The sequence below is a fragment of the Myotis davidii genome, unplaced genomic scaffold, assembly GCF_000327345.1.
Source record: "Myotis davidii unplaced genomic scaffold, ASM32734v1 scaffold159, whole genome shotgun sequence".
In the NCBI taxonomy this organism is placed as follows: domain Eukaryota; kingdom Metazoa; phylum Chordata; class Mammalia; order Chiroptera; family Vespertilionidae; genus Myotis; species Myotis davidii.
The window spans coordinates 5,644,295-5,651,857 of NW_006291231.1; the positions used below are offsets into that span (position 1 = coordinate 5,644,295).

Genomic DNA, 7,563 nt, shown 5'->3' on the forward strand with positions numbered 1-7,563 from the left:
TGTTATCTATAAAATTGTCATGAGTATTTTTGACCTTTTAACATTGCCATTTACATTTTAGTCTTCGTTAGTTTCTTGGTTTAGTCTCTGTCTCTTTTTCTCTCATACATGCAAAATAGTAACTATGTAAAGGTGATGAAAAGGTTATTTAGCTTAATTGTAGAGATCTATTCACAGTATAGACATATACCAAACATCATGCTGTATCCCTTAAATATACGTAATTTTGTGTAGCTAAGATATCTCAAAAAGCTGTTTAAAAATTTAATTTATGGCTTTAAAATATTTAGACATATGGTTTGGGGGCTTCCATTTGCATTCTTGACAGGGCCTGGAAAATGTGAGGTGGATCTGTTCTTGAAATCAAAGGCCATGTCTTATTTCCCAGCCCACCCCCAACCTTCCATAAAAGCCAAACACAAACTCTGCACAAGATAGGTACCCTCTCTCACCAAAATGTTTAATGAACAAATGTATCCTTGACGAGTACACTATGGTGATAACATGGGTACTTTAGAGCTGGTAAACCTTTTGACACCTCTAAGTTATACGTTTAGACATATTGATATTAGGCACTATCTACTCCAGCCCTGAGCAAGGTCACTGCATGCTCAGAAACTCCGAGCCAAGAAATGTACTTCTTCCTTCTTAACCACTTCCTTCCCCACGAGCTCAGGCATTCCTTCAGAACCCATCTCTTGGGGCTATCAGATTAAACTGAGCAGGAAAAACTGGTAGAAAGGTTAATACGATTGGATGCAAAACTTGGAATGGTTTAAATTCATGGGTTTTGTTGCTAATTTTAGTTCCAGGGTAGGATATTCAAAGAGGAGACTGTGCCTCTGTTTAAATAATCTTTCTTAATGATGATGTAGAGTTAAATAAATTAGTTTTAAAATGTCCTGGAGAGAGGCAAAAAAAATTTTTTTTTAACTTTTTGGTTTGTGTGTATGCCCACTCAGACCTGGTATAGATAAATACAGCCACATAAACTTGCCAGTTTAGGGGGGGAAAAGAAGACCAATACAAATTTTGGGTTTATTACAAATGTAAAAAAATATGATAGACCTCCCAGCGAGTTTCTCTGCACTAACTGATTTTGACTTAACCACTGTGGCACTTCTCTTTCTGTAACTCTTTTCATCATCCTCCCCAATCCCCCACTATCCCTCACCCAGAAATAAAAGTTTAAAAATAATGTAAGAATAATAAATTAGATTTAAAATATCTTAATTTGTTTTCATGCTTTCGCCTAAATTCTTTATTTACGTTCAACACATTATTGCCATCTGAGCACACGGAACAGCATTCACTTTGAAATTAGAATCCTTATTTAGTGAAACTCTTTCATACCCATGGATCTACATATAATCTTTTCTTTTCTGAAGTACCTAGAAATACTCTGTAGGGCTTCAGCTCTCAGAATGTCTCCATTTTGAGATTTTAATAGACATTCTGCTTTCCACCACAGCACCTTCTATTAAGCAAGATGTGCTTTATAAGCCAATAAATAAGGCCAATAATTGCCTCCATGTTTATATACAACTCAGACTCCTTCAGCCTTGTCTTCATCATGCATTTTGCCACTTAAGGCAAAGTCAAGGACTTCAGTTTGCTGATATTTATCTATTGCTTGCCAAACGATCTTCTGCTCTCAAACTCCCCAGCCCCCCACAAACCAGGAGAAGAAAAGAAGTTTAAGTTCTTCTTACTTGATGCCTTTATTTGGTTCTTTCATATTTCTGAGGCTTACTTTTCATCCACGAAATTAAAAATAGAAGTGAAAGTCATCTTTGTTTTTCTAATTAAACCCTCGTTTCACTGAATTGGCTTTCCCTGGCAGGACTTAAAGGCACAGCCTTCCGCTCATTATCACCAGCCTTTATGATTCCTGCCGTCATTACTTCTGTGGCAGATGACTGTGGTTTGTGCTTTGTTGTTGTTGTTTTTAAATCTATGTCCCTTACAGCTCTTTGGAAAGTGGCCATTGTTAACATGGAGGTTCTTCCATATTTCCAAGTTTATGTTTGCCAGATGCTCTAGAATAAATGGGTTATTCAAAACATATTGGAATCCTTTATGTGTTCTGCCATAGCTTAAGTTTTATATCCCCAGACCGATGAACTTAAATCTTTTCCTCCTTATGTATTTAAAAATCAGTCACAGGAGAGTCCCTTGTCTCCTGCGCCCCGCCGCCTCCGCCTAGGTTCCCACCCGGGTGACGCACACGGGCACCGGCTCCTGGTCTCCCCCGCCGCCCACCATGAACGCCAGCGACCTGGCTTCCCACTTGCTTCGCTCACATGGGCGACCTGCACCCCGAGGGGGCCGAGGCTATGTTCTCTGAGAAGTTCCCCCCTGCCGGGCCCTCCTTATCTATCAACGTGAACCGCGACGTGGCCCTCGATGGGCTGCGCCTACATCACCTTCCAGCATCGGCCGATGCGGCGTGGACACCGGACACTGAACTTGGAGGTTATCAAAGTCCAACTGCCCCGTGTGGTCCCAGCGAGACCCAGGACTTGGAAAGTCGGGTGTGGGCAGCATCTTCATGGAGAACCCGGAGGAGTCCCTTGACAACAAGGCCTTGGATGACACCTTCTCCACCGCTGGGAACATCCTGTCTTGCAAGGTGGTATGTGAGGATCGTGGCTCCTGAGGCTTTGACTTTGTCCATGTGGAGACCCGTGAGGCTGCGCAGCAGGCCATCAGCATTTGAATGAGATGCGGCCAAATGACCGCATAGTCTTCTTTAGCTCCTTCAAGCCTTGACAGGAGCAGGAGGCGGAGCTGGGGCTGGAGCCCTGGGGTTCATCAACATCTATGTCAGCGGTTCTCAACCTGTGGGTTGCGACCCCTGTGGTGGTTGAACGACCCTTTCACAGGGGTCGCCTAAGACCATCCTGCATATCAGATATTTACAGTACGATTCATAACAGTAGCAACATTACAGTTATGAAGTAGCAACGGAAATAATGTTATGGTTGGGTCACAACATGAGGAACTGTATTTAAAGGGCCAGAAGGTTGAGAACCACTGATCTATGTGAAGAACCCGCAGATGGACATAGACGAGCAGGGCCTGGAGGAGTCTTCTCCCAGTTTGGGAAGATGCTGAGTGTGAAGGCGAGGAGCGAGGACAGCGGCCACGCCCAAGGCTTTGGCTTTGTCACCTTTGAGAAGCAGAAGGCTGTCCAGAGCGGGAAGGAGGTTGGCCAGCAGCTGCTCTATGTGGGCCGTGCCCAGGAGCAGCAGAATGAGCTCAAGCGAAGGTTCCAGCAGATGGAGCAGATGGAGCAGGACCGGCTGAACCATTAGCAGTGCGTGAACTGGTGTGCGAAGAACCTGGAGGACTCCTTGGTTCTGAGAGACAGGAAAGAGTTTCCTCCCTATAGAGCGATCACCAGTGCCAGGCTGATGACAGAGGGCGGCCAGCCCAGGGCTTGGCTTTGTGTGTCTTTCCTCTCCAAGAAGAAGCAACGAAGGCGGTGACAGAGATGAACGGGTACATCCTGGGCACCAAGCCGCTGGACGTGGCGCTGGCTCAGTGCAAAGAGGAGTGGAAGGCTATCTTCACCAACCAGTTCATGCAGCAGCGCCACTCCAACGTGTGGGCCCTGGATGGGCCCCTCTTGGGCTCTTTCCAGTAGCCCGCCATCTGCTTCCTGCCCACCGTGCCCCAGTTTCATACTACACGCGCAGGGCTAGGCGGCCTGGAGGGGGTGAGAAGTGCAACTGGCGAGCACTTTGGTGAGCAGGTCTTGTTTCCGGGTCAAGAAGAGCTTCCAGCATCATAGCTCTATCATCCTCCAGTTCTCAGCACAGTTGCTGTTCTTCTGCCACACTCAGTTCTGAATCAAAAAAGTATTTTTAAATAACCATGCCTTCTCCCTGTATTACAGCAGCCCTGATACTGCTTGTTGGTACCTGTCACCAGATCTCCCAACTGTATTCATCCAGCCAATTCACAGATGTGTTTAAATAAGACACCCCCCTCAAAAAAAAAATTAGTCACATACATATGCAAAACTTTGTCTATATACAATGCTAGAGGCGTTAACTCTAAAGTCCTGTAAGGTCCCCAGACACCAAGTGTCTGAGGCCTGGAGAAGGAAGTGGGAGACGAATTGCCAAGCCACAGGAGAACACTGTGGGGGTCTCTGTGCTCTGGGGGCAAGGTTAAAGGTTAAACCTACATATTAGGACGTTGTCTGTCTACATCAATGGTCCACCAACATCCATTATCAAACAAGCGTCATGATTTTACAGTAAAAAGTTGTTGTTTACTATGAGATATTTTTGGTTACCAAAGCTCAATGTCTTTGGTAAAAATACATATAGGTTTTGGTGATACTTTTCTTCATAAACAAGTTATTTTTGTTGTTACAGATGCTTATGTTACTATGTCGCTGTCTTCTTAGCAAGTGCCAATAACTGTCATAGAAGCATAGCCAAAGAAAGAGGGCGAAATCCCTAGCCACTGGGCTCAGTAGGAGTCAGAGAAGAGCATAGGTAGTAGTAGTAGGTGCTGAGTACAGTCTGAATGTCCTGGCAAGCTCCCAGAGGATGAGGTAGCCTGTTTGTGCAGACAGGAGAGCAGCAAGGGCCCACAGGAGGTAGCATCATGGCTCATGCAGCAGGGTGGCCGCATTCAGGAACAGAGTAGGAATTAAAGGGCAAGTGGGATGCTTATACATAAGTAAATATTATAGCAGAGCTACCATTTTGGAATCGCCTACTAGAGTTTCTAAAAGCAAGTTTGGTTCCTGGGCAAGCTGAAAGAAGGGCACACAAACCAATGGAGGAGAAGGGTGGGTGGGTGTCTGTCTGTCTGTCTCTCTCTCTCTCTCTCTCTCTCTTTCCCCGCCCGAACAAGGCAGACTCCTGCCCTTTATCTTAATTCTCAAATTCCATCCATCTTAGCCCTGGAGTTGGAGAGGGTATGGGAAGTTTAAAAATACAAGCATTATTAAAAATGTTTGTAACCCAAAGTGAATTCATATGCAGTCACAAAAACTGGCTTCTGACAGGTTTAATGGCTTAGGTCTTTTGTTGTTATTGGTGTTGAAAGCCAGGGCAAGGCTGTGTCTGTTGCCCGAGGTCACATGGACCCAGTGAGAAAGAAGAGCCACTGTTTTGCATAACTAAGCACCTAAGTTTTAAAATACTCCTCTCAGAGAAGCTCTTTGCACCTTGCTTCTTCTACATGACTAAACCTATTGGTTGGCAGCAATAAAGTAAAAACCCATGGCTCTGAGTTTGCCCTAGACCCGTGGTCGGGAAACCACAGCTCGCGAGCCACATGTGGCTCTTTGCCCCCTTCAGTGTGGCTCTTCTACAAAATACCACGTGCGGGTGCGCACGTACAGTGCGACTGAAACTTCGTGGCCCATGTGCAGAAGTCGGTATTTTGTGGAAGAGCCACACTCAAGGGGCCAAAGAGCTGCATGTGCCTCACGAGCCGCAGTTTGCCGAGCCACAGTTTGCCGACCACTGCCCTAGACAGAGCACGTTGTCAAAATCGCAAACAAGAAAGGATTTTCCACAATCCCCCTGTAATTCAAAGTTGAATTGCGTAATCTTTGTTGAATCTTTCAGAGCAAGAAAAAAAGCACTGAAGAGGGCAAGAAAGCATTTTTTTCCTTATGGAAGTAATGTAAAAACAGATTTGGGATTTTATATTAGAGACTGGGAGAGAGAATTGAAGTATTTGCCTTCTTTTAAGATGAGGTAACATAGAATCTAATTTTGTTGATTTTTCAAAAAGTTAGTCCTAAATTTAAAAAAAATAGCAGCATATACAAATAAACCTGTAATTGTTTAAAGTATCTCTCTCTCTATATATAAAAGCCTAAGCAACCTTTAGGCTACCAGTTGAATGGAACTACCGGTTGCTATGACGCACACTGACCACCAGGGGGCAGATGCTCAATGCAGGAGCTGCCCCCTGGTGGTCAGTACGCTCCCACAGCCAACCTCCGGTGGCCAGCCAACCTCCCCTGGTCCCTCCCCCGGGCTGGCCTACCCCTTATGGGCCCTGATCGCTAGCCAGGCAAAGGGACCCCACCTGTGCACGAATTCATGCATGAGGCCTCTAGTATTTTCATATATTTCTAATTTTAATAAAAAGTATGCAAGTTATAATGGACTTAATTTTTTACTTACTAGATAGGAAAATGTTGTTCAAATGCTCCCTTTTCAAAGTATGGCCTATGGACTTGTAGCATTTAACTCCATCTGGGAGTGTGTGAGAAACGAAGAATGGTAGGCCTCTACATGGACATATGGATCAGAATCTGCATTTTAACAGATCCCTAGGTGATGCACATGAACATGACCACTTTTTGAGGCACTGATCTAAAGAAACCATTCACCAAAACTAGGATCAAGGAGGCTTTGGAAAGCCACCCTTTCCTTCTGCAATTACATAGAAAGTTGCAAGCAAAGTAAAAATTTGTTGTTTGCTATGCTATCTAATAAAAGAGTAATATGCAAATTGACCATCACTCCAAAACACAAGATGGCTGCTCCCATGTGTTCAAAGATGGCTGCAACAAAATGGCCAGCACGGGAGGGCAGTTGTGGGCAATCAGGCCAGCAGGGGAGAGCAGTTGGGAGGGACCAGGCCTGAAAGGGAGGGCAGTTGGGGGCGATCAGGCCTGCAGGGGAGGACAGTTGTGGGGAACCCAGGCTTTTAGGGGAGGGCAGTTGGGGGCAAGCAGGCCTTCAGGGGACGGCAGGGGTGACCAGGGCAGCAGGGGAGGGCAGTTAGGGACAATCAGGCCAGCAAGGGAGCAGTTAGGCATAGATCAGGCTGGCAGGGGAGTGGTTAGTGGCAATCAGGTAGGCAGGCAGGCGAGCAGTTTGGAGTCAGCAGTCCTGGATGTGAAAGGGATCCTAGACGGGCATTCTGACATCTCTCAAGGGGTCCCAGATTGGAGAGGGTACAGGCTGGGCTGAGGGGCACACACACACACACCCCCCTGCACAAGTTTCATGCACCAGGCCTCTAGTGTAAATATAACATCAAAATGAGTCCCCTAATGCAGCCTTCAAACATGTGGAGCCACCTTCTATTTCTTTACTTCTGCACTTTTTTCTCTGAAACACTTCCTAGGGTAACAGTTCAGTTTTTGCATGGTTTCTTGGGTCTGTGACTTTGGATGCTTGAATAACTATGGAAATATAACAGAAAGAGGTAATACTGAGAGGTTTATAGGAAACAAAAATAAATAAGCAAAAGATAAGGCAGAAACACAAAAGAGTGAACATAGCATGAACTAGAGAAATAAATATCTGTCTATATGATTTGTATTGAAAATAGATGTATTTTTAAAATATAAATATGATGCAAGCTAATAGTTTTTCATATTTTTGGCTAATTAAAAATGGTAAATTCTCAAATAGCACATAAAAGTAGGAAACAAAAAATTAATATGTCCAGAAACATCATAATGAATAGACAAACTTCTTTTGTTCTTTTAGTAGCGAAGCATCCACTTACCCTCTTCAGGTAATAATAATACCACCTTTTTTCCTTTCAGGAGATTCCTCCTCTCTCTCC

At 44.8% G+C, this 7,563-nt stretch overlaps 1 pseudogene; it reads left to right on the plus strand.

Moving 5' to 3' along the window:
* The first annotated feature begins 2,303 nt into the window (after positions 1–2,303).
* LOC102764736 lies at positions 2,304–3,796 on the plus strand (annotated as a pseudogene).
* Positions 3,797–7,563: the final 3,767 nt, after the last annotated feature.